Raw genomic sequence first — 26294 nt, 5'->3', positions numbered from 1 at the left:
GCTACACCACATCCTCTGGCAACAAATTCCACAGTTTATTTGTGTGCTAAGTGACTTTTTCCGATTTGTTTTGAAAGCACTACCTATTATCTTTGTGGAGTGACCTCTAGTCCTAGTACTATTGGAAAGGATAAATACGGTAACAGTTTCCTATTTCACCCCACTCATTATTTTATAGACCTCTCTCATATTTCCTCTCGGTTGTCTTTTATCTCTACAAGAAACCTCCATTCATCAGACACTGGTTTGCATACAACTCCTTCCAATAAAGAAGTTCACCAAGTATCCACAAGAGTTTGAGCTGCATCAATAATAGGTACCCATATCTGGAACTCTCTTCCAACTTCACTTAGAACTGCCCTTCTATATCAACATTTAGAAAAAGCCGTAAAACTTGGCTTTTTTTGAAAGCTTTCCCCTCATAAAATTGTTGTTGGGTTTTTTTTTTTTAAATAATTTCACGCTACAATTTCCTTCCTCCATTAGAAACAGTGAAATTCAAATCACTATAGGTTTGTTGTTAATTAGGTTTTTGTAATTTTAATTTATTGATCTTATAATTATTTATATTCTACATTGTTAAACTGTTACACTGTATTTTGTCTTCAAAATATTACTTGGAGACAGTTCTGTTGTATGTAAACCGATGTGAAATTTTGAATAGAATGTCGGTATAGAAAAACAAATAAATAAATAACTTGCCAGTGCTTATGCTCTTTTCTATTTTCTTCATTTGGATTTCCTTTCTAATGTTTGAAAGATGTCTTTTGACTTTAATAGCCTCTTTCATCTTAGCATTTAACCATGTTGGCAGTCATCTGGTCTTTTTTACCTTTTCTAATGCATGGAACACATCTTGTTTGGGCTTCCAAGATGGTGTTTTTAAACAGCATCCATGCCTCATGCAAACTTTTAAAATTTGTAACCGCTCCTTTAAGTTGTTTTGTTTTGTTTTTTTTTAACTAAATTCCTCATTTTAGCTAAGTCTCCTTCTTTAAAGTTAAATGCTAGCGCAGCTGAATAGTTGGTGTGGACGGGCAGACTAGACTGGCTGCATGGTCATTTTCTGCTATTATGTTTTTATGCTTTAAATAGTTTTCCTTAATGTCTTCCCTTCAGCTGCTATGTTAAATTTGATTAGGTTAAGGTTGCTATCGATAAGTGGCTCCATCGCCGTTAACACTCGCACCGATCCTGCATGACAGTGAGGATTAGATCTGGAGAATTCTTCCCTCTTGTCAGTTCCAGGGCCGCTTTTCTAGAGGGCCCCCTTTTTATTTCTTCTATACTGACTACCACCTTCCACAACTGCACCCTAGCCCCCCCAACCCCAGCACTCTCCTCCTCCTTCCCCCAGGCCAGCCCCTCAGATCCTAACCATGCCTCCATGCTCTGGCTCATGTCAACCTAATGAGCCAGCTAGCTGCTGCAACCTTTCTCTTCCTCTGTGTTGGTCGATGGGAGGAAAGCTGCAGGCCACCTCCGCTTCCTCCTCCTGGCCCTTGTAGGTCTATGCAAGCACAGCCTATAGGGGGCAGCTCGAGGACAGAGTTAAGGATCTTGTACTATAGTAGAGGGTGAAGTGATTTGTCCAAGGTCAAAAGGAGCAGCAATGGAATTTGAACCTTGGCTTCCCTGCTTTACAGTCTGTTGCTCTAACCACTAAGTTACTCCTTCACTCAATTAAAATGGGTAGTTTGGAATCATTTAACTCTGTCTGCTCTTTATTTAAATGCACCTGGGCTACCTTTATCACAGCCTCTCTATTGGGATATTCCATCTTCCCCGTTATGCCAGTATTTTTTGAAAACACTATGCTCTGGACCACGAGTTCCTGAGCAGTTGTCAGCTTTCTCCCATGATCTAGTTTAAAAGCTGCTTTAGCCTATCTCCTTTAATGTTAGCGCCAGCAGCGTGGTTCCATCCTGATTAAGGGGAGCACACCCTTTTGGAATAGGCTTCTCCTTCCCCAAATCTTGCCCAGCTCTTAAGAAATGTAAAGCCTTTTTTCCTGCACCATTGTCTCATCCATGCACTGAGACTCCGGAGCGCTGCATGCCTTTGAAGTCCTGCGCGTGGACCAGGGATCGTTTCCGAGAATGCTACCCTGGAGGTTCTGGATTTCAGCTTTCTATCTAAAAGTGTAAATTTGGCTTCCAGAACCTCCCTCCCACACCTTATGTCGTTTGTACCTACATATATCATGACAGCACGCACCCAAGCAGGCAAATTACCATAATCCTCACACCCACCAGTCACCCAGCTAACTACATCCCTAATGATCAAAATCAGCAACTACAACTAAGTCTTTCTTCCAGGGCATATGCCCCTGGAGACACCTCTGTCTGAGATAACACTCTCTGGAGACACCTCTGTCTGAGAGAATACTGCATCACCTACTGGCTGATAACAGTACAGTGTGCTCTGGTGGAGTGCACTGTTAGCCTGGGTTTGCCCATGCGTTTTCATCACGCTAGCTTTACCCCTGAAACTAATAGCTAGCTTTACCCCCTGAAACTAATAGCACCCGCAACATGCAAATGCATGTTGATGGCCCTATTAGTTATTCCTGCACGATCCAGAAAGCAAAATGTGCAGCGAAGCCGCATATTTTACTTAAAAAAATTAATGCCTGCTCAAAGGCTGACGTTAATTTCTGCCGGCACTGGGGAAGTGTACAGAAAAACAGAAAAAACTGCTTTTCTGTATACCCTCTGACTTAATATCATAGCGATATTAAGTCGGAGGCCCCAAAATTTAAAAAAAAGTAAAAAGTAAAAAAAAAAGTTCCGCGGGTCGGAAGATGGATGCTGAATTATGCCGGCGTCTGTTTTCCGAACCCGTGGCTGTCGGCAGGTTTGAGAACCAACCCGGCAAAATTGAGTGTTGACTGTCAAACCTGTTGACAGCTGCTGCTCCTGTCAAAAAGGAGGCGCTAGGGATGCACTAGTGTCCCTAGCACCTCTTTTTACCGCGGGTCCTCATTTAAATACTGGATCGCGCGCCCAGAAGAGTGGCCTGAGTGGGTGCTCGCCTCAGAGTGCCGGCTCTCCTGCCGATTTTACTGTATCGGCCTGCTAGTGAACAAGTCTAACCTACAGGATCACTTCCTGCCAAGGTGATACTGTCCTTCCAGGCCACCTTGTTTCTTCAAGGTAGTACAGGGGCTGCCAGACTAGAGGTGGGACTCTTCTCCTATGTCCCTGAAGGTCTTCTCTAAATACCTCTGAGTCTTCCTCAGCTCCTCCAGGTCTGCTCCTGGACTCATTCTCTGAGAACCAGGAGCTCTTTGCATGGAGTGCACGCAATAAACCTTTCATCAGCTGGTAGATAATCATACATGTGGCACTGGGTGCAAAGATCTGGAGGGCCCCCATCTCGTTCCTGGACTGCTGTTTGTGTCTTAATATTGTTGTTATTTGATTAAAGTTGCTAAGGGAGTAGGGATGCTTAATTTAATGTAAAGTCTTTTTTTTTTGTGTGTGTGTCAATTTGGCAATGACCTGCAAGGGGAAACAGTTAATATGTTGTTAAGGACTGGGTTGCTCCCTTGTTTTATCTAAATCCCTGATTGACTTTTATTTTGAAAAATGCCTCTCTTGTCCTTTTGATTGGGATAACAGTCTATAAATCAAAGAATGTGTTTGGGGTGGGTAAGAAGAGAAAAAAAAGACTGAAAATTAACCCAGCTTTCTTTTTTTTAAGTTCAGCACACACTGAATATTAATGTTGATTAGGGGAAAGAAATAAACCAAATGTTAGTGTACAGTTAACTACAGCAAGGAAATGTGATATATATCAGTACAGGCACAGTAGTTAAAGAACAGTCTAAGAAATGTATGAAAGGGGTCATTCAGACTTAGGGCCTGATTTACTAATTTTCCCCATAGACAAAGGGGAAAAAATGCTTTAGTAAATTAGGTCCTGGGTATTACTGGCAGTGTAGAAAGAAGAGCTGTTACAGGTGGACAGTATGGGACTAGTTTACTTGCTTCTCAGGTTCAGAGTTCTAGTAGTCTTACTGGGCTTGAAAAAACATTTAATCTTTTTAAACTGTGATACATATTATTAGGCCAGCCCAAAAGGTGTTGCAACACAGTGGTTCCCAACCAGGGTGCCGGCAGATCTGCTTAGTGTGCCATGGAAGTCACCACTACTTGATACTCAAATCCATTTCAGTACCTGAGCTCTTCTCTTCGCACTTTAAAGCAAAAAGAGAAAGCAACGGTGGCTCTTAAATGTATAGGACCTTCTTTCTGAGAACATGTGTAATCATGAATACTTCATCCTATCTACAGCATCAGCTTTGCAGGGTGGTAATTAATGGGCAGCATGAAGGGCATGGATAGCTGGGTCAGGCTAGAAGATCCCACATTTACAGCTTCCTTTGAATCTTTACAGCCTCTGTCCTGTCCTCAAGCTGAGAGGGGGAGAACATGCACTAAGAACTGGATGTGACTTAATGTAGCTGTGACAGGCTTCTCCCTTCTCCTGTTCTTGTACATAGTGGCAACTGGGCCATCTATCTCCCTTAGTTTTAAAATTTGAAAGAGAGACTTCAATACGTCCCTAGCTCATCTTTTGGTCATATTGGTCCTCTGTTTGCATTGCCTGCTCCATGGAGGATGGTGTGCCACACCACATTTTGTTGAAGTGGGTGTGCCTTGGGCTTGAAAGTTTGAGAAACACTGTTGTAACACATGAATTTAAGACCACATCAGTCTTTTTTGAAGTTATATCCAAAAGGGCCTACGCAGTTTTCAAAGTACATTCTCTTTTGTTGGTCCAATAAAAGCTATCACAACTTGCTTTTCAGGTGTAATAATTAAGGATATAGTATAGAGCAGTATTGATGTTCTGTCCTCCTTAACCCAGTGCTCGCAATGGAAAACAGTTCCCTGAATGGTTTCCCATAACGTAACTATATCTAGCTCCATATTCTTCCGTGTCTATCCCTTCTCAGTAATCAAAGGCCACAGAACAAATACAGATAACGGGCCAGGCTTGGTGCGCTAAACTGTCCTTGTCAACAACTGCTATCATCCTTTCTTCTAGAGCAGTAGGCTAGACCGGGTCTATTGCCTCCTTTTCTCTTTCAACAGGAGGTCGAAATTGCAGCAGCTGCTACTGCTGCCGCCTCTTTCTGCTACGTGGTGCCTTCAGCTCCCCTTCTCACCGCTACCTAACCCTTCCTACTCCTCCCTTAGTCCTGCGCTCTCTTTTCCTCCCCGCCTTCCTTCTCTCCTTTCGTCCCATCTCTCGCTTTTTTTCCTTCCCCAGTGCTACCTTTTTTCTTTATTGCGGAGGAGGAACGAGATTCCCCCTGAAGTAGTGGAGGAGGGTCGGCTCGGCTCGTACGGAATCGTGGGCTCTTCCTTCTACTCCCGGAACTACTCGAGAGCTATTTTAACATCAACTCGGCTTCAGGATAGTAATTTTCTTATAATATATCGCAAAAGTTGAAGTTGTTGGGTTGGTTGGGGTTTGGTTTTTTTGGGGGGTAAGTTTTCTTTTCACCACGTCTTTCTAAAGTATTCCCCTAACGCCGGCGGCACCCGAGCCGCGAAGACTACTTAGCGCGAGTCCTGCTGCGAGCTGCCGGCGTCTCACGCGCCCGGCGCTCCGGACACAGGCACGGGGCAGGGCCGCCTCAGTCACAGCTTCTGACGTGGCTCGCGCGGATTGGCCGCTCCCTGGCCTATATAGGCTTAGGGGAAGCGACGTTTGAGTTTTTCTAGTGGCGGTGCAGGGTTTCTCCAGTCGAGAGAGAACTGTACGGGGACACCGGCCAGAGTAAGTACAGCCGAAGGACCCCCAGCTTCTTCCTTCTTTTTCTGGTCTCCCCCCCCCCCCCCTCCTCTCCCGTTTTGTCTTCTCCGTCTCCAGCCGGACAGCTGGGTGGGGGAGTCGCCGAGGCCAAAGGAGTCGCTGTTCACCCAGCGGTCTTCAGCCATAAAAACTTTTTTAAGGAGGGATTCTCTGGCCGGCAGTGTGCACGCTTTCTAGTAGAAGCTGCCTACGTGGAGCCGAGGCACGTGAGAGGGCAAAGGTTCTCGCACCCTCCGGGGATACCTCTAATCCTGTGCCCGGGGAGTCCTACGCCCCCGATTATCAAACATGTTCCCCCCCAATCCCATGCAGGCTGCGTGGGGAGAGTGCAAGGGACAGGGATAGCTACGTGTCACTAACTGCGCATGGGCCAAGGGCGCAAACAAAAAGAAAACTGCTGGAAAACATTTTGATTTGTACTAGGTTTCTCCTCTTTTTTTCTTTGATAACTTTTAGTTTTCTGCGCAAAGCTATTAATGTCACGAAAGTGCTCCATCTTGAATAAAAGAGCGTTATCGTCCTCCAGTTTTATGAGACTTTTTGTTTCCGCTCCCACTCTGGATTTGCTGGAAAGCGTTTCAGAAGTTTTTCGGATTTCTCTGTAGACGTATACTGTGTATTTTAAGTGTCTTATATATTTTGTTCCTGGGTCTACTGGCTCGCTATGGAGGCTTCAGGCTGTCTGCTCACTAACTTCTTTGTATATTTGAAAGAATAGTAAAATGTTCTTAAACTTTGCTTTACTCTTTCATAACCGTGGGGGTGAGCAAGCCTATTTCTTTGCGAAAGTTGCTCGGGAGGCTGTAACTAAACCTATTTGGGATTTAAGTGGTGACGTTGGCACTGTAGAACAGAAACTTCTCACGAGATCGAGCACCTATCCTAGCTATCTTAACTTGGCATATTTAATGCCGAGAATAAACACCCAACGCTTCATGTTTCTCAGTGTGCATTTTATCTGTTTGGGATGTAGTGGATTCACCCCATCAAGAAAGTTAACTTTTTTTTAGTGCGAGGCCTAGTGTTGAAGGGATCCGTAGAGTGAGATTGTGAAATTCCCTATGGTTCAAACGTGTTTTCGGAAGTTTAGCAAACTTCATTACCCTCTTTTGTAACACTTCTTGTTTTGCTTCCAAAATAAAATAAGGTACCGAAGATTTTATTTATTTTTTTTTAACCTGTTGTAAAGTTAATACGTATTTACTTATTTTTTTCCCATGGACTCTGCTAGGTAAATACTGTAAGCATAACTTACCACTGGAGGGCTTTTTTTAAGTGCTTAGGTAACTTATAAACATTTCGGGGTGGAACAAATTTAATTATGTGACTTGGCCTTCTCTCTGTCTTAATTTTAGAAGAAAATATGTCTCTAAAGTGCAGGGAGGAAAAATCTATTTACCATTATTAAGGTAGAGTTAGAGATATCCACTGCTTATTCTTGGGATAAGCAGCTTGGGATTTATTTATTTTTAATTTTTATATACCGACATTCTTACATCCGATGTAAATCATACCGGTTTACATTAAACAGAATAGCAGGAAATTTCCATTGTCTACACTTTAGGATTCTGCTAGGTACTTGTGACCTGGATTGGCCACTATTAGAAACAGGGTACTGGGCTTGATGGACTCTTAGTCTGACCCAGTATGGCAAGTATTATGTCTTTATGCAAAGCAAGATTTACTGTAAATGGAAAGGTGATGTGTCAGATTTGGGACTGGGAATGGTTTAAAACTGGCATGCTAGTTTGAACTTCTTGAAGTCCAGGGTGAAGCCATATGGATTAATTTGTGTGTTGGCTTCTGGTGAGAATTTGAGCCAGACTTCCTTGTCACTGAGTAAAGCTTAGTAATCAGACTTTTAGTATATGCAGTTCATCGAGTAGTGGGATCTAAAAAGGAGAAAAATATATCCACCTCCTTCAGTCTATACAGATTACTTTAGAATAAGTTTCTGGTCCAGACACATTGATCTTGCACACTTGGGTATCTTCCTTGAGCTTTTCCAGTGGCTTCCCAAACTTCTTGCTGCTCTTTTGGAGTCATGTATTGCACCTCTAGCCCCCATCACTCTGTACAGGTGTTTATTCCTTTTTGGTTGTGCTTTCACCCTTGCATTCCTTCCATGGAGATTCCCTATATTTGACAGAATCTGTTTTGTTGTTTTTTTGTTTTTCTTAGTTTTACCTGAAAAGGGATTGCTTGCCCAATTCCTTCTGGTGGAACCTACATGTCATTTTCCTCAATTTTCACACCATAACTTGCTTAGCAGTTGTCATGCTTTGAGGCAGTATGCAGCTTTGGGATCCTGACCCTACCTTCAATACTTTGTCTTGGAACTTAGTGGTATGTGGGAATTTGACAGAATCATTCATTTGATGTAAATGAATCTCCTCTCAGCCTGTCAGATTCTGAGCAAGTCATTTTATTTCCTTGGGCCTCATTAACAAGTAGAATTGACTTGGCTGGAAGATGCTATGTAAATTCAGATTGATATTCCCTGGAGGGAGCCTTGGCACCTGCGTTCATGAACGGGAACTGTATTCTAACAGTGAGTTGTATAGAGATAAGTGTAAAATATACATTAGTTGTTTGCTTAAAATAGCTCTTAATGCTCTTGCAGAGTGAAAATTGTAAAAGAAACTTGGTGTGGCACCTGTTAGAATGTACTATAGTACACTTTTACCTACATTAAATATGTGCCTACATGTAAACCGTTGCGATGGTGTATAACTTAGTGATGGTATAGAAAAGATTTTAAATAAATAAATAATGTATGACGTAAAACAAAAAAAACAGATTTATGTCCTGTAAACTGAGCAATTATCTAATCCCTTTTTGGTGGCTTCTATCACTTTTGGGGGGATGTTGCTCCTGTTAATAATTCCACACTTTGTTGTGGAAGTTATGAATATGACAGAAGCAAGAAATTGACTACACTGAAAGTGATGGCAAACAAGGCAGTTTTTTTTTTCTTGATGCTGTAATCATAAAGCTAGGTGAACCCAGTCTTGCTGTAGCAACTTCCCAGTTTTAGTTGGTATCAAGTTTGGTGAAAGTGGAGGCATGAGACTGAAAGTTAGGGGCATTCTGCCTTGTCCTAGGCATTTGCTTTTTGAGCTGAAATAGCTTTTATTTTCATGTTTGGTTACCATATGACTTCCACTTTCAGAGTCTAAATCCAAATGTCAGGTTTTCTAGCCAGAACACCAGAGGAGGGGATTTATTGCTGAACCAAAGCGAACACTTCCTTAAACTGCAACTTTTACCTGTCAGCCAGCATGTGACAGCCGTACAGCAAACCCGTCTGGCATAGTTTGATTTTTTTTTTTTCTTTAAAGGGTGGTGCCTTAAGGTGTGGTTTGGGAACATAGATCGAGATTTGTACATTAAACTTGAGCTGTGTGTAAGAGTCCTGCCTCTGGTTATTTCAGATCAACCTTAATGGTAAAATCTCAGCCTAGAAGAAACAAGTGTCAGGGAGGGGAGGCTTCTGACAAGGTTTCCGGCCCTTTAAGTATGCACCTCCTTCCACCTTCATCTTCTGACTGGTAATGTGGTACAGTTAGTACTGAGGTGGGAAATGGGTGGGGGAGGGGAGAGAAAATTGCCTTTGATTAAACTTAAATCTAGTAGTCTGGGAGCTAGCACAATATAAACAATTTTTCCCCCCAAAATGAAATCCAGTGACCTAGGCACTTATCTATGATGGAAGGGTTTGTTTAATTGAAGCTTTGAGAATGGTGTGAAATCTAAGAGCCACACCAGGACTCATTCCTTTCCCTTTTCAGCTCAGCTCGCACAGTGTAGATAACCTGACCAGGCTCTGTGCAGCTGCAGAAATAAAACCAATTCATAGCTGGTGAAGAGGGTCTAGTTCAGCCCTAAAAACTAGAAATTTGAGTTTGTCTGGGGAGTCTGTTTTGCAAGGGCACATTGATTACACAAGAAGCCATGTAAAACTGAATTTAGGGTCCTGAAACTGAGTCCCTGGTGCAGCAACTTGGGGGAATTCTTAGACCGGGGAGCTGGAAAAGCCCCAGCATACTAAAATCTTGTTTGCATTTTCTGTGTAGTTGTATCACTTTTTTGACACTCTTCTTCCTCATTGTAACTTATCCTGCTGCATTTATTTTGGCAACTGCATACCATGGTTGTGTCTTTGATCCGGCTCCAGGCTGTCTGCCCTCTCAGAAGCTGAAGAGAAACCAAGACCCCCTGCTGGGAGGAGACAGGGCAAGTGGGGTTTGTAATCCTACAGCAAAAGAAATTCTGCCCTGGTAAAAATGGCATTTTGTGCAAAAAATTTAGGAATCTGCCTTCTGGCAAATTGCATTAGTTTTTTGTTTTTTTTCCCCCCAGACTCTGAATTGCACAACTCTGCTGTGATGAGGCATATATTGTAGTAGTACCCGATGTATGTTCTCTAATCCCTACCTTAGTTTTCAGTTGGACAACCCTGAGCAGCAAAAGAAATGGGCTCTGGTTTTTGTTTCCTCCCATTTTTTTTTATTTGCCATCACTAGAGGCTTTAACTCTTACTTTGTCATTTGGCAATTGTTCATACTAGTCATACTTGCCCAATGTACCTAGGATTAAGGAACCTGAATTAATCACTGATGTTTGGATTGTGTTATTGCTAAAAATGACATCTTGGAGACATTTTAAAACCATCTGGACATATTTATTTTATCACTCCTGGAAGAAGTACAGTATGAACCTCTCAAACCAGTTTTGCAGCATCATCTACTTCATTGACTTCAGATCATCTTGTGCTTTGGGACATATCAAGATGTTCTGAATCTTCTTAGTCTTGCCTTGCCTCATAAAATCACAATTCTATAAAACTCAGACTATATCTTTTGTGGCAGTTGAAAAAAATAATAAAATAGTGTTATCTGGTTGAAAATTCCTTGCACCAGGTCACCTGTACCTGCCGTGTGCTCAGCCCAGTAGGAGGAGTTGCCGTTGCTGAGTGGGACTGCTCTTTACCACCACCAGATGCACTATGGAGAGGAGAAGAGAGAACGTTTCTTAAAGTTTCATAGAAAATAAAAACTTGTTTGGTTTTATGTTAAGCGAGTCGCCTTTTTTTTTTTTTTTAATATTCAGTTGTCAGTTCTTGTTCGTTTGCATTATATTTTTTTTGTTTGGACTTTAATTTAGTGACTTTCTTTCTTGATGTCTTTGCTTTTTAAAATTTTGTACAAAATTGTAAGCCACCTAGACTGTGTAAGTGGTAAACTCTAAAAAGGTGGCGCAGAATCAGAAAATTCCACAGACAAGCAAAACAGCAAGAGTCTGAAAAATGAAGCAAAAACTAAAATGCAGAAAGAATTTGAACATTTTAGCCGTGGCTTGCTTCTAAAACTTTTGGCTTGCACAAGTTTATAAATAATTTTATTCCCCTTCTCATGAGTTTAACTAGGATGCAAAGAGGAGATTCTGATGCCTACAAGTTTAAAAAAAAAAAGAAAAGTTGATGTAGCAGCTCTCGCTCAGCTGTTTATAGCTTTATAGTATTTGGCTGCCACGGGCCACCTTCTGAGGTTGATTCAATGTGCAAGATCAGCTCAAAAACTCTTGCAATGGAAACAACCATATTACAAAGCAGGGTCAGTAATTTTATGACTCCCAAATCTGCAGGTGTATTTAGCTCATTTGACTGTTAATTGTACCAAGTCATCTTTTCTGTCGTCTAAACCATACACTGACATTTTAAAACCTTTGTATCAAAACATAGGTCATAATTTTACTAAAACCCTCACTGATTGTCCTTTCAGGCTGAGTGTCTTAATCTCCCGAACTAAACTATAGCACCAGACCTTCATAGGGTTGGAAATGCTCATTTTGCGCTGACCTTATAAAAGGAATGTAAGAATATAAATGCCATTCTGAGTCACAGTCCATTGAGCCCAGCATTCTATGTTCCAAAAATTAGATTTTTTTATTTTTTTTTTTCTCACTTCTTGGGATGGGTGGTAGGTTTTCTGCTGTTACCTGGTTAATAAACTGCTCTTAAACCTTTTCCACTAGGAGCTTGTCCAAATCCTTTTTTTTTTTTAAGTTTAGCTATGCTAGTTGCTGTGACTGTGTCCTCTAGGAACAAATTCAACAGCCTGATTTATTGAGTGGAAACATACTTTATCTAGTTTATTTTAAAACTGTTACCTGTTTCAAGAAGTGTCCTAGTACCTTTTTTGTAAAGGTAGATAACAGTTCCCCAATTACTTTTTCACCCTATTCATGATTTTATAAACTTATATTCTGGTCTCTATGCTTAAGAGCCCTAACCTGTTTAATTTTTTTCATTATGCAAGTTCTTTACCATTTTTGTTCCTCTTCTCTGCATCTATTCTAATTTTGCTATATCTTTACAGATGGAGCATAGCTCTCAAAAGGTAGTCATAAATGTAATTCATAGACCAATAACATAACACTATAAGTTAATATGTATCCTTTATGGGGCAGGTATTCAAAAAGAATCTAAGCTTTTAAATTTAGGCCTCTAAATTAGGAGCCTAAGTTTTAATGCATCTATTTTCAGCCAACCTTAGGTATCTTACTTTCTAGCTGCAAATTCACTTAAATTTAGGATTTTAAAAGTTAGGAACCTAAATTGTAGTCCTAAATTTATCCTAGATTTAGGGTCTTAAGTTAGGTGCCTAGTTCTGAAAATCAGTTCCAAGCTCCTAACTCCACCCCTATAGCCACCTACGTTTTAGGAGCCTAATGAAACTAGGAGCTAAATTTAGTAACTTAGCCCTGGTCAATTTTCAAAAGAGCTAACTCCAAAAGTTAGGAGCCTAAACTCTATGAAAATTGGCCCAGACTGTAACATATTTCTAGAAATAGGACATTCATGTTTTTTTAAATGCAGTCTTAATTTTTCGTATGCTAGTTTTCTGAGGTGGCTTACTTGATTAGAGCTTTTGCACTGAGACAGAATTTGGTATTCTTTCCTGAAAATTATTGGATGTGGTTAACTTTAGTAGCCTTCCTGAGGTCAGAGGCAGCACAAAAGCTAGCATGTGCAAAATCTGCACCATAAGCCCTATAAAATGAAACTTAATGACTATCTGAGAAGGGGGAGATATTAAACTGCAAACGTTTCCTTGGATTGGGATATTTCTTCACTGAAATGATGGCTTAATGAAACAACCTTCCAGTGAAGGCTAAATCGGTAATATAATTCCAGAAAACATGGGCTAAGTGAAGGAGGCCTTAGTTCCCTGTACATACCCGGATCAGTCCAGACTGTGGGTTATGCTTCCCTTCCAGCAGATGGAGACAGAGAAAAACTTGAAGGGCACCCTCTCTTAACCTGGTGGGCTGCTTGCATCCCCTCAGTATTTTTGTCTCCAGCAGATGGAGGTGGTGCAAAACCTTCAGTCTTGACCTGTTCCTGGGTTTAAGGCAATTCCCTTGTAAAAAAAAGGATAAGGGGTACCAACTGCAAGAAACTCTAAGTAGGCAGATAATCCTTTCAAGAGGAGCCTGCTTGTAGAGAGTTGGTGCTGGACCTACAGTGATAAGAGGACAGTGTAGCACATTTCTTAATGGACAAAACGAGCATCATAACACAAGAACAGTGATCATTGTACCATGCGCTTCAAAGCAAATACTGGACCAGAGGCAAATAATATTAGAACAAGGATCTGACTTAAAGAATTAAGGAGGCCTGTTAAGTAGGTGGTTTAGAGGACCTATAGGATGAAATGGAATGTACTGAAAGGGCAGCAAATCTTTGTGTCTGGAGTGTTAGCAAGAATAAGAGAATGGACTACTATGGTTTACCAAATAAGCAGGAGAAAATGTGAGATTTAAAAGACCATTGCACAGAAAACAGACACAGAAGCACAGGCGCAATTACTGGGAGAAATGGAGGCAGAAAGGGTACTTAGAATGGTAAAAGTTCAAATAAAGAATATATTGTCCAAACAGTAAAGGGCAGGGGATTAAACATTCTTTGGGTAAATCTCTGAAAAGGGGAGGATGAGCTTAATGAAGATTAAAAAAAAAAAAAAGGATCAACTTGTACTTTGGCTTGATATTTGCCCTGGAACATGAAAGGGAATGGATAAAAGTCAAGAAATAACGTTCACCCCACAATCCTTTATGTGCTTGCCCAAGAGGTGGTATTCCAGATACTGATACATCTAAAAAATAGACAAGGCAATAGGACCTGATTATTTTTCCAGGATACTGAGTAGACTGGATGAGCCAACTTTTAGTAGTCCTGTAACATAGTAAAAGATGGTAGGAGTTACCATGTGCACCTGTCACAGCTCTGTTTGGTTTATTGCTGGAAATGGGAGGTTCCAAGAGACTGGTGAAGAGCAGATGTAGGCACAAGGGTTGAAAGCAAGATGAAGCAAAGGACCCTGGGGGGTCTTGCATTGTGTGTAAAACAAAAATGCTGCTGAAGGAAAGGATACAATATTCAAGCCAGTTGATTATAGGATCCTAAGCACCGTGATTTTACAAAGGGGAAAATGAGAATATTTGGACATGACTGCCATACTGGGTTAGGTTAAAGGTCCATCAAGCTCAATATCCTGTTTCCAGCCATGGCCAATCCAAATCATACATATCTAGCAGGATCCCAAAGGGTAGATAGATTCCAAGCTGCTTATCCTAATAATAAGCAGTGGATTCTATAATGCCACCTTAATGGTTGTTGGACTTCTCCTCCAGGAACTTGTCCACACCTCTTGTAAACCCAGCTACACTAACAGCTTTCACCACATCCTCTCAACTAGTTCCAGAGCTTAATTATGCATGGACTAAATATTCTTAGTGTTAAATATACAACTTAATTTCATTATGTTCCCTACTCTGTGTGCTTTTTTGGAAGAGTAAATAACAGGTTCATGTTTACTACTTCTACACTCCTTTCATAGACTTCAATCTTATCTCCCCTCAGCCATCTCTTCTCCAAGCTGAAGAGTCCTAACCTCTTTAGCATCTCCTCATTTAGGAAATCATTCCATCCCCTTTATCATTTTGGTTGCCCTTCTCTGGACCTTTTCTAATTCAGCTATATCTTTTTTGAGAAGTATGACCAGAACCGCACATAGTACTCAAGATGAGGTTACATTATGGCACCTTCTGTTTCATTCTCCATTCCTTTCCTAATAATGCCTAGCATTCTGTTTGCTTTCTTGGCTGCTGCTCCTGACCACTGAGCAGAAGAGTTTAACATGTTATCAATGAGACCTTGATCCTTTTCTTGAATGGTGACTCCTAATGTGGAATCTTGCATTGTGCATCACTTTGCACTTGTCCACATTTAACATAGAAACACAGAAATGATGGCAGTAAAGGACCAATGGTCCATCCAGTCTCCCAGAAAACTTCCCATGGTAGTATTTGTTACACTGTGCAGGTTACCCTCATGTATTTGTCATTTTTGCTTGAACATGCTTTGCTTATGGACTTGGCCATAGAAGCAGTCCTGTGTATTTTCCTTAATGTCTGAGCATCAAGTACCCCAACTATAAAAAATAAAAAACAAATCATGGCTTGTGTTTGGTTGTCTCTGAATCCAAATTTCTTTTCTTGTATTCCCCCCCCCCCCCCCCCCCCCTTCAAAGCAGAGAGTGATGTTGCAGTTGCATCAAGGCTTATTGGTTGGGTAAGGGTAGTAACCACTGTACCAGCAACTTACTCCCATGCATGCTTTCTTCATTTCCTTTAGGACTTGGCCATAGAAGCAGTCCTGTGCTTTTTCCCTTATGGCCAATTAACAGTATCCCAGACCATGGAAGTTGGGGCCCTCGGTTATCTGAATCCAATTCCTCTTATCCCCTGGCGTCCTAATCAGGGAACATTGTTGCAGGTGCATTAAAAGCAACAAAGCATATTAGTTAAGGGTAGCAATCTCTGCCTTCTGCTAAAGGTATTAACTGCTGTACCAATAAGTTACCCCCCTGCATACTTATCTCATTTTCATCTTCTAGCCTTTAGAGATCAGGGTTTATCCCATGTCCCTTTGAATTCTTTGATTGTTTTCTTCTTCACCACCTCTGGAAGGGCATTCTGGGTCTCCACCACCCTCTCCATGAAGAAACATTTCCTGATGGTTGAGTCATCCTCCCATGAATTTCATTTTGTGACCCCTAATTGTATTATTTTCTTTCCAATAGAAAATATTTGCAGTTCATACATCATTGAAACCTTTTAAATATCTGAAGGCCTGAATCATATCTCCCCTGCACCTCCTCTCTTCCAGGCTATACATATTCAGATCCTTCAGCCCCTCCTCATAGGTCTTCCGATAGACCCCACACCATTTTTGTCACCCTTTTCTGGACCACTTCCATCCTGTCTCTTTCCTTTTTGAGATACAGGCTCCAGAACAGTACACAATACCCCAGGTGAGGCTTCACAAAGGATCTGTACATAGGTATTTGTATACTAAATTTTCCTGTCGATAGCAGGGCTGAATTAGTCATGCTGTTTGGGAAGCGCCGCGATCCTGGGTAGGTGGAGTTTCACTTAGCTGATCAGAGTTTTGAACTCTGTGCGTTTGCGCGGTCGTCTTCCCACACGGTTCCCTAACCTCTTCAGTTTCTTTTTTTCCGCAAGCCGTTCGCACGTGGGGTATTTTTCTCTTAGCAATTTTTCTCTGACTAGATTTTTTTAGTCTAATATTTTTGGTGTTTTCTCAGAATTCTCATTCCAGATGGCTCCGAAGCCATCTGGTTTCAAATATTGCCAATGTGGCAAAATTATGTCCATCACGGATGGACATAATTATTGCTACATTTGCTTAGGCCCGGACCATGATCAAAAGTCGTGCCGGGACTGCGGCAGAATGTCTCTGAGGACCCAACGACACTGGGCCGCAAAGATGGAGAGGCTCTGCTTGGGCACTTCGGCCCCACCATCCTCCGTCCATTCTTCACTGGGATCGGCGAAGTCAGGTAAGGCCCATCTGAAGCGGGCATCCTCGCTGGGACCAGCGGTACTTGAGAGGTCCTAAAAACACTACAGGCCAGGGTCTCACGCCCTCAAGGCCTCCTTCAAAAGCCGGGGATCCGGCAAAGAATCTGTGGCATAAAACATGGGGGGCCATTTCATCGGAGCCTGACAAAAGACATGGCGCCTCAAAACTAACAAAGCACGGTGCATCGCCGCGACGACGCATCCTCAATGCGTCACATGACGCACGGAGCAGGCACGGCACACGGAGCAACTGTGGAGCACTGAGCACATATGGCGCGAAGCCTATCGCACGACGCACCTACGGAGCATAGGATAATCTGGGATGCTCCTACAGCACATGGTGCTAAAACAATGCACCTCCAATCACCAGAAAGAAGTGCATTGGGTAAACATAGTCATAAATCACATCCTATTGCTTCCACAAAACAAATACGATCAAGAAGTTCAAGAAAGTCCTTAACTTCAGATGTAGACATTTAAGGCTTTTCGGCATCAGAATCCCTATCGGGCCGTTCTCCTAGTGGTAGTTCTTTGGCCAGTCTCTCATCGCTTTCTAGAGAGAAGAGACATTCTCCTTCCTTACAAATACCATTAACAAGACCCTTCGCCAGTTATACCTCCTCAAGGTCAACATAAGGGACAAGTACCGAAAGATATTTTGCTTGCGGCTATTCCAACAAGAACCCCAAAGCAAAAGATTCACATTCCTCCACAAGGTACTTTGGCTGCATCAACTATGACGAAAATCTCAGATATTCTATCCTTTTTTTTTTTCCAAGAATTGGAAAAAACAAAGGAATTACCACCACAACGTTCTCCAGAAGATTCTCCTGCACAGCCTACAGGAATAAAACTCCAGAACCAGAAAAAGAAGGTACTCTAACTCAACCCGTTAGCCCAGGTTCTCCAGAATCAGTTTATTCTGTGACTTCTCAACAGGTATGCCATCTGATCCTCAGGAAGGTTTACCTGAACCATATTCTCCTCCGGAGGACTTGACCTATTTCAAATTTGTTGAGAAAGTAGGCAGTCTTCTTCAGGTTGAAACAGGAAGAATACTGACCCAAGAGCTGACATGCTTGGTATCTTAAGGATATTAGTCTCCTCCCGAGCCTACCGCTCTCCTACCTCATTCGGTATTAGAAAACCTACTCTTTAAAATTTGGAAGACTCCTTTCTCATCACCGGCTACTTCTAGAAAAATTGACATCAAATATAAGATGCATAATTCAGCAATTTATGAATCAGCTCAACTACCACACCAATCAATAGTGGTAGAATCAGCCTTGTCCAAGGCAAAACAGAATAAGTTGCATTCAAATACTCCACCGGGCAGAGAAAATAAATGCCTAGATTTTGGGAAAAAGATCTCATTCCTCTATGCTTACCAATAGGATACAACATCACCAGTTTTACACTACACAGTACCTCTTTGAAACACTGCGTCCACTGTGTATATCCGAAAACACACCGCACCAGTCTTTCTTGGAGATGGAAGAAGGACTTAGGCATTTATTACGCTCTATTTATGAATCTTTCGAATCTTCAGCAAGAATATCTACTTCAGCTATTGCGGCCAGGCGTATGGCTTGGCTTAGAGCCAGCACAATTCGGACGGATGTCCATGAGAAGTTGGCCGACATTTCATGTATGGGCGACAATCTCTTTGGAGATAAATTTGGAGATATCATATCACATTTGAAAGAACAAAGTGCAGCGGTACAATCTCTCACCACTCCTGCAGATTCTCAGAAGTCACAACATCGATTCTGTCCTTACTGTTCTTGGTATTACTCAAGACCATACAACAGGCCTTGTATGCAGTACAGGCCTCAACACTATGTCCCTCCGAGAAATGCAGCAAAGAACAACAAAACAAGTGCCAACCCCTCAGCAGAAGCCTGCTTCCTCTTTTTGATATTGATGCAGCAACCACCACTACCTGCTTTCATAGGAGGACTCCTTCAATTTTTTCTCAAATTGGGATTCCATCACTTCAGATCAGTGGGTACTAAACATTATCAGAAACTGTTATTCTCTAAATTTTCAATCCACTCCATCTCTTCCTCATATTCCTCCAAAGAGGATGATACGATACCACTCCACATCCCTCACAGCGGAATTGAACAACCTGCAGATTCAACAATCTATCCAAATTATTCCCCTTCATCAGCAACACCAAGGATTTTATTCCCAATATTTCCTCATTCCGAAGAAATCGGGCAGCCTACGACTCATTCTAGATCTCCCGACTACTCAAACATATACAGAGAGAAATTCAAAATGACTTCTCTCAAATATCCAACCGCCGATTCAACACAACGATTGGCTATGTTCCATCGACCTGAAGGATGCATATTCCCATATACTAATTCACCCGTCTTCTTGGCGTTACCTATGTTTCCAAGCTCAGAATACACATTACCAGTACAAGGTTCTCCCATTTGGCCTATCTTCAGCCCCAAGAGTATTCACCAAATGTCTAGCAGTGGTGGTGGGTCACCTAAGAACTTTCGATCCAAATATTCCCTTATCTGGACAACTGGTTAATAGTAGCATCGGACCAGTCTACACTGCAAGAACACATGATACGCACGATCAAATGTCTTCAGACGTTGGAATTTATAATCAATTTCGAGAAGTCTCACTTATAACAGACTCAACTACTTCAGTTCATAGGCGCTCTCATAAATATGGTGGAACAGAGCGTACCTTCCCCAAGACAGGATGCAAAATATACAATCATTGGCACACAGCCTACTTCACAGAAGCCGGGCATCAGCACGCCAGGTTCTTCAACTTCTAGGTCATATGGCAGCAGCAATCTGTGGTTCCCCACACCAGACTACACATGCGCCTATTACAATGGTGTTTAAAAACTCAGTGGTCTCAATACATACAACCACTCACCACAAAGATTCAAATTACAAACGCAATGAAAGAGGACATTCGATGGTGGCTCTTGTCCAAGAACCTTTCCTCGGGAGCTCCATTCCGTTTACCACCTCACCAAATAACTCTGACCACAGATGCCTCCAACAAAGGTTGGGGAGCATATCTGAACGACCTGAAAACTCAAGGTCTGTGGACCCCTCAGGAATCCACATATCAGATCAATCTCCTGGAGCTAAGAGCCATCTGGATGGCACTTCAAACATTCTCTGATCAGATACGGGGATCAAGCCTCATGGTATATACAGATAACCAGGTAGCCATGTTTTACATAAACAAGGAAGGAGGGTCCGGTTCCTGGACTCTGCCAGGAAGCAACACGAATTCTACATTGGGCAGTCAAGTTGCTTGAATTGATACCTGGGCTTTATCTTCCAGGTCTGGTCAATGTGACAGCAGACCGTCTCAGTCGGATTTTTCATCCACACGAATGGACCTTGAATCCAGAGGTGGCACAAACCATCTTCAAACAGTGGGGGTTTCCCATAATAGACATCTTTGCCACGGAAGCAAACAGACAAGTCCTAACCTTTTGCTCAATTTACCCCAGCAATCAAAGGATGGCTCCAGATGCTTTTCTCTTTCCATGGACACCAGACTTGATGTATGCCTATCCACCCCGTCCACTCATTTCTTGAACGATTCAGCAATGCATCCAGGATGTGTCGGACATGATTTTAATAGCCCCGGCATGGCCGAGACACCCCTGGTACATGTATCTCTTGAAACTCTCCATTCATCCACCAATACCGCTACAAAACCTTCCACATCTTCTGACACAGGAAGGGGGGGCTCACTACTTCACCCCATGAATCAATCACTTCCTCTCACAGCGTGGAGGTTGAGAGGCAAATATTAACTCCCTTAGGCTTATCCTCTCAATTAGAGGATATTCTTATTGCATCACGGAAACCTTCAACTAGACGTAACTACAAAGGGAAGTGGCAATGTTACTTAGACTGGTGTGCGCCAAAGAACATAAACCCTTTTTCATCCACGGCCACTCAAGTATTGCAATATCTGCACACATGCTCTATGAAGCAGGATTAGCAACCACTTCGGTACGAGTTCACATCGGTGCTATAGCAGCCTTTCAATAACCTTCCAATGTCTAACCACCCGTTTGATATCTAGATTCATGAAGGGAATGATCTGGCTTCGACCACCGATGACTAAGCCTCCAATTCCATGGGACTTAAATGTATTTATTTAACAGCTTTTTTCATACCGACATTAAAATACACATCATATCTGTTTACATTTTAACAAAAGGTGGAAATTACAGTAAACAGGGGAGGGGGAAAACAGGACAATCGATAAATAGGAAATAAGGAAGAAGCAAACTTAATAGAAACCAGTAAAGAGCGATAAACTAAAATGGGAAGGAGAATTTACAAAAGTGCAACAGGGTTGCAGTAAATGGAGGATTCAGCAAGTTACATTGGAACAATGAGGATGACATCGAGAGGTCAAGGGGAGGGGGCAAGGAGTCGGTAAGGAATTAATCTGGGAAAGCCTGGCGGAAGAGCCATGTCTTCAGCATTTTTCAGAATTTGAAGGAGCATGGCTCCAGGCGGAGATTGGGGGGTAGAGTATTACAATGAGTGGGGCCAGGAACAATTAATGCTTCCACCTTTTGAACCATTAGACTCTAGCCACATCAAATACATGGCATGGAAAACAGTTTTTCTCATTGCCATAACTTCTGCAAAGGGGGTCAGTGAATTACAAGCTTTAGTCCACTACTCCCCTTATCTTGAATTCTACCATGACAAAGTGACCCTTCGTCCTCACCCTTCTTTTCTACCTAAGATGGTAACATTTTTTCATCTTAACCATACCATAACTCTACCTATTTTTATGCCAAAACCACATAACTAACGTGAAAAACTTTTACACACGTTGGACTGTTAGAGAGCATTGGCCTACTATAAAAACAGGACTCAATCAACTTCGAGACCTTCTCAACTGTTCCTTTCCTTTAACCCAAATGATCCTGGTCATCCAGTCTCAGAGGACTATAGCCAGTTGGTTATCACAATGCATACTCTTTTGCGACGACAAAAGCTCCATCAAACTACCCACTAAGCCTCAGGCGCACCAAATTCATGCCACCTCAGCATCAGTTGCACACTTAAAGTTCCATTAATTGAGATCTGCAAAGCGGCAACATGGTCGTCCATTCATACCTTCACATCGCATTATTGCCTCCAACAGACGACCTGATGCAGCACTAGGCACAGCAGTCTTATCACTAAAAAGAACATGAGACTGTCTACCACTTCAAAGATTTGATGTCATACCCTAAGAACAATAAATATACAAGGACACAAGCAGGGAGCTTGGGACTCCCAGAAAGCATGGCTAATTCAGCCCTGCTATCGACGTGAAAAAGCAAGTTTGCTTACCGTAAACGCTGTTTCCGTAGATAGCAGGATGAATTAGCCATGCTGACCCACCCACCTCCCTAGACAGTCACAAAGAATCAAACGTTCCTTCTAAGCTTACCTCTCGCTTGGCTACAAAGAAACAGAAGAGGTGAGGGAACCGCGCGGGAAGACTACCACGCAGACGCACAGAGTTCAAAACCCTGATCAGCTAAGAGAAACTCCGGTATCACGGCGCTTCCCAAACAGCATGGCTAATTCATCCTGCTATCTACGGAAACACCGTTTACGGTAAGCAAACTTGCTTTTCATTTTCCATACGCATACCAAGTCTCCCAGTTTTGCAAGGTCCTCTTGCAATTTCTCACAATCCTCTTGTGAATTAACAGCTGTAAATTTGCCAAACTTGTTCCCATTTCAACATCTTTTATAAATATATTAAAAAGTAATGGTCCCAGAACAGATCTCTGGGGCATTTGCTATTCACTTTTTTCAGTTGAAAATTTACTGTTAGACCTACTTTGTTTTTCTAGCTTTTAGCCAGTTCCCAATCCACAATAGGACAGTGCCCCCTATCCCATGACCCTTTAATTGCCTAAGAGGTTTCTCATGAGGAACTGTCACATGCCTCTGGAAATCTAGGCACACTATATCAACTCTCACACATTTATACACATTTGTTTACACCCTCAAAAATAAAATTGTAGCAGATTGGTGAGGCAAGACTTGCCGAGGCTAAATCCATGTTTGCTTTGTCCCATTAAACTATGCCTATCTATGTGTTCAGAAATTTTGTTCTCTGATAGTTTCTACCATTTTGTCTGGCACAGATGTCAGTCTCACTGATCTAGTTTCCTGTATCACCCTTGATCCCTTTTTAAAAATTGGCATTATCATTGGCAGCCCTCCAATCTTCAGGTACCATAAATGATAGTTTGCAAATTACCAAAAGACATTTTGCAATTTCATTTATTTTTTTCAGTTCTTTCAGAACTCTGGGATGTATACCATTGGAGAAATCCTGAAAACTCTTCACTGGCTCTCAGTACTGTACCATATTCAAAATTCTGATTCTGGCCTACAAGGCTATCAAGGGGAGCACACCACTGTACATCAACAGCTAGCTCTCCTCATATATATACCAAACTGCTCTCTGTGCTTACTATCACAACGTTAACTTGTCAGCCCTCAAGTCACTCCACACACAGCATTGGGTTTATGGTCGAGTTTGGTAACAATGCTTTTAAGTCAAAACTACTTGCAAAATGATGCATTTGGGGATCAGGAATCAAGATATCAGTTTAGGAGGGAAATAACTAGTAATCTTTTGATAAAGAAGGAATTTAGTGGGTTGTTGCCTCTGATCTCAAGGTTACCAATTAGTGTGATGAGCAGTTGAGAAGGTTAATAGTATGCTTGCATGCATAAAGAGGTATTGCTGAGAGGGAAAGCAAAAAAGTAATAACTTTGTAAAAACCTGTCAGTATTTTGAGTGCTGTCTGGTTCTGGAGACACGTACAAAAAGATATATATAAATCATAAATTGGAGGCAATTCCAAGGACTGCCAAAATAGTGTTCAACATATATTAAGGAAGAGCTGCCTGAGGAACCCTCATTGTGGATTGTTCTTTGGAGTCACTGCTATTCACAATTTATTGTTTCAATCATTTTGGATTCACGTTGAATGGACATATATTTATATTTCCCCTGAGGAAGCCCTGTCGAGGGTGAAACAAGGTTCCTTGTAGGGTCACTACATAGGAAAGGTGGTTACACGAAAACGACATTATAACAGGGTTAATATGTATTACACCATATTATAAAAATCTCATGAGTGAGATATAAGAAGGATATTGTATTGTAAAAGGTGATGGTGGTGATTTAAATGTATGTGTGTTGGTTTGAATGGATGGGTTTTATAATGAAATGTGGTGATTTATTTGGGGTGCACCTAAAAGTTTATACTGATTTTTGTATTTTGTTAAAATAAATGTAGCAAATATCACAATTGTGATTGTAATAGTTATTTGAACCATAACATATTCCTTATAATTACCTGATTGGGAGAGAGGGGCAGACAGAAGTCTCCTACTCTTCTTCTCGTGGAATCCTGTAGAATATCCCACAGGCTGAATTCTTTCTCCTGTATCAGTCCTCTGTCAGCCCATTGCTTTCGGTGGGAGGAGGCATGGCTGCACAGAACATCACTCGCAGGCAAGGCCACTGGGATTGTCCTAGTCTAAGTAGGTTCTATAGGAACTGCTCCTATGGATATTGTCAAGGCTCAAAACTCATCTGTGACCAGACGAAGACAACAAGCAGGATATTTCGGTTTATACTTTTATTTATTTTTTTAAATATCCACTTAATTTGTCTGAATAGTGATTTTTCAGTTGCTTGAAAAATATTTTCTAAGTACGCTGCATGTTGTGAACCAAGCTGAATTATATGAAGGTCAGAAAACAGACTAAAGCATGGCTTTTTACCCAAGTGTTAGCTCTGAGCCATGGGCATGCAGGAGTCTTTTGGGTTCTGAGATTATATATAATACATAATGTGAGTGACTTTGAGCCATGGATATATGCAGCATAGAAATGTTAAGTGTATAGTTGTGCTCATAAGATTACATACCCCTGGCATTTTAAGAAAATGAATGATCAGACAAAACAGGTCTGGTTTTTTTTAATGTTTTAAATTGTACTATTCTGTGATGCATAATAGTTTAATCATTAAACCATAACAATAAAGGAAATGGTCCTGTTCAAAAGTTTGCATCCCCTTGAATGTTTGGGCAGGTAATATACACTGAAGTTGATACTCAGGTTGAGATGACCATGAAGGGTAGGTTTGATGGTAATTAGTGTCTGACTGTCTATACACAATGAGTTTCTTAGCTCTTGAGAAATACTTGTGCATGTCATCCAGGGCTGCACTAATTCTGGCTATTACTGAAGCATGGGGAAAACAAACTGTGAAAGGATCTGCAAGCAAAAGTAGTTCAACTTTATAAATCAGGAAAAGGTTATAAAAGATATCCAAAGATTTGAACGCTGATCAAGAAGTGGAAGATTATGGGTTCTGTTAAGCCATGGTCAGGTAAAGCAAACAAAAACCCATAAGCAACTTCCACCAAAATACTGGCTTTTCTGAAACAAAGTGGTGCTGGTGTTTGTGTGCACAATCAGGAGATAATTGAACAAAAATGAGCTGCATGGTAGAGGTTGCTAGAAAAAAAGCCATTGCTGCACCAATGCCACAAAGCAGCCAGCTTACAATATGCCAAACAGCACCTACAGAAGTATTAAAACTTCAGGAAAAAAATAAGTTGGCGTGATGAAACCAAAATTGAACTTTATGGTCACAACCATAAATGCTGTTTGGAGAGGAGTTAACAAGGCCTAGGAAGAGTTTGACACCATCCCTCCCATGAAGCATAGAGATGGATCTCTGCTGTTTTGGAGTGTGTGAGCCACAGCGGCACAGGGAATTTAGTCAAACTTGATGGCAGGATGAATGCAGCATCTTATCAGAAAATATATTGGGAGGAGAATTTGCAATCGGCCAGGAAGCTGTTCATGGGGCGCACTTGGACTTTCCAACATGACAATGATCCAATACATAAGGCCTCGTCTCCCTTCAGTGGCTGCGGCAGAAGAAAGTGAAGGCTCTGGAGTGGCCGTGTCAGTCTCCTGACCTCAACATCATTGAACCACTTTAGGGAGAACTCAAACATGCAGGAGGCTTTTTTGCCTAGAGGAATGGGCAGCTTTACCACACGTGATAGCCGTGAATGAGGCTCTTTATTTTCTTAAGACTGTAAGCTGTCATTGATGCAAAAATGGGCAATGCATGATATTAAGAACTAAGGGTATGCGAGCTTTTGAATAGGATGATTTTTTGTTACTGCTATGGTTTGTTTATTGTGCTAGTCCTGCATAATAGTTTAATTTGAAGTACATTAAAAATAAAATGTTCTCTGATCACTCATGTTTTTTCTTAATGCTGCATGTCTTACAAATTCTGTCCGAGGTATGTAAACTTATGAGTGCATCTGTAACTGGGAGGTTGAGGTTCTTTGTCATTAACTTGTAGTTTATTTTAATGTATTGATGACTTTAATATTGTACTATGCTTTGGCATTGCTGAATATACAAGTAATCAAGTATTTATAAATA

The 26294-nt window shown here is 41.5% G+C and overlaps 1 protein-coding gene across 3 annotated transcripts in view; it reads left to right on the top strand.

Moving 5' to 3' along the window:
* Window positions 1-26294, top strand: part of HDLBP (high density lipoprotein binding protein) — a 235783-nt gene that overhangs the window by 16314 nt on the left and 193175 nt on the right. Inside the window, exon 1 of one of the 3 annotated variants that reach the window (XM_029617119.1) lies at window positions 5659-5793. The exons of 1 other annotated variant lie outside the window; for it this stretch is intronic. The gene's annotated coding sequence lies outside the window, so the exon portion shown is untranslated. Of the gene's footprint in view, window positions 1-5658; window positions 5794-26294 lie in introns of those variants that run through there. One more of the 3 variants, XM_029617120.1, reaches the window with a different exon arrangement.

This window comes from Rhinatrema bivittatum, chromosome 9 (assembly GCF_901001135.1).
Source record: "Rhinatrema bivittatum chromosome 9, aRhiBiv1.1, whole genome shotgun sequence".
In the NCBI taxonomy this organism is placed as follows: domain Eukaryota; kingdom Metazoa; phylum Chordata; class Amphibia; order Gymnophiona; family Rhinatrematidae; genus Rhinatrema; species Rhinatrema bivittatum.
Note: the sequence above shows the minus strand (reverse complement) of the source record. Positions and strands in the feature narration are given on the sequence as shown.